Here is a 1,381-nt window from a genome sequence, read left to right on the forward strand (position 1 = left end):
TGCTGTTGGAGAGGATGATTTTGCTAATTGGTCAAAGAGTGCTTGGCTCAAGCAACTTTTTATTTCCCTCATCTACGAGCTTCTCTTCATTATAAGATCAGAGTGGGAATGTTCACTGATTACGCAAGGTTATTTCCCAAGTACAGCTTCTCAGCAAATGAGGTAATTCACGTCTTCAAGCTGAAAGTCCTGGACAACATTTAGCCTTTGTCTGACACAGCACAAAATGATTCCAGGTGATGACCATCTCTAACTACAGAGCTTGACTCCCTTGCTAGAACATTCAGCATCATAACCTTCACCAACTTTTGGGTTGGCCACCCTCCTTGCACTTTCCATTAAATTCTCCTTCTCATGTTCAAATGCGTACAAGGTCAGTCTCTTTTCTTCTCTGGCTTGCCACATTCTTTGGCTTCAGGCTCATTGCTGGTTTCCATTGATTGGACAGTGGTGCCCCAGAGGAATGAACATCACTGAGGTCCACTCTTCCTTTGGGACACTTTTTAAGCTTCCTTCTTGGCCAAGTTTTCAGTCACTTGTCATATGAAATGTCAAATAATGCTTCAGACTACAACTTCTAGAGAGGCTACAGTGAGAGCTTGGGAAAATATTGCAAAAATACAGACATTTCTGTAAGTTAGAAGGAATCACACTTCTGGGTAAATGTTTTGGATCTATCTGGTAAATTGAACATTTTTATTTTACTGATTTTTCATAATAGGCTTGGCACCTTCAGAAGCAGAAAATGTATCCCTACAAAGAGTAGTGTGGGAGGTTGGATTCTTGACTGCTTCTTAGCTCATGGGATTAAAGTTCTCTAAACTCACTAAACCTTCAATTTGACAAAAAATTAATTTTATTTGAAACAGGATATTCTGTCTCCTTTGACTTATATATTTGGTTGGTAACTCTCTACACTGCCTTGCGCCTGTGGTTACAAACATTGATGTCTGCAACCCCCTCCCCAACTACTATTCACTTTTTATAGCCCTCCTCATCAGCAAATAATGACACTTGGCACACCTATCAGTAATTTCCCCTCCTCCCCCACATTTCAAAGAAATGTAGGGAATGGATATTTTGCACCATTACAGATACCAAGCAAATGCAAATAGTTGCATAGATGTACATGGATAGGTAACAACTGGACTGGTAACACTCATGGGTGTAAGGTTGTTTTGGACCAAAATGGCTTCGAGCATCAATACACACTTCTGTGATTCTGTGCCAAATTTCAAAATGATGAAATTGTCACTTGTGCACACCACCACCCCAGAACTCTGCAGAGCAACAGATAAATTGTAATGGCAAATCTTAAATTACAGAACTTCAGTAGAGTTGTTTTGTACTTGATCTCTGTTTGAACCCATTTTTTTGACTG

The sequence above is a fragment of the Hypanus sabinus genome, chromosome 13, assembly GCF_030144855.1.
Source record: "Hypanus sabinus isolate sHypSab1 chromosome 13, sHypSab1.hap1, whole genome shotgun sequence".
Classification (NCBI taxonomy): Eukaryota; Metazoa; Chordata; class Chondrichthyes; order Myliobatiformes; family Dasyatidae; genus Hypanus; species Hypanus sabinus.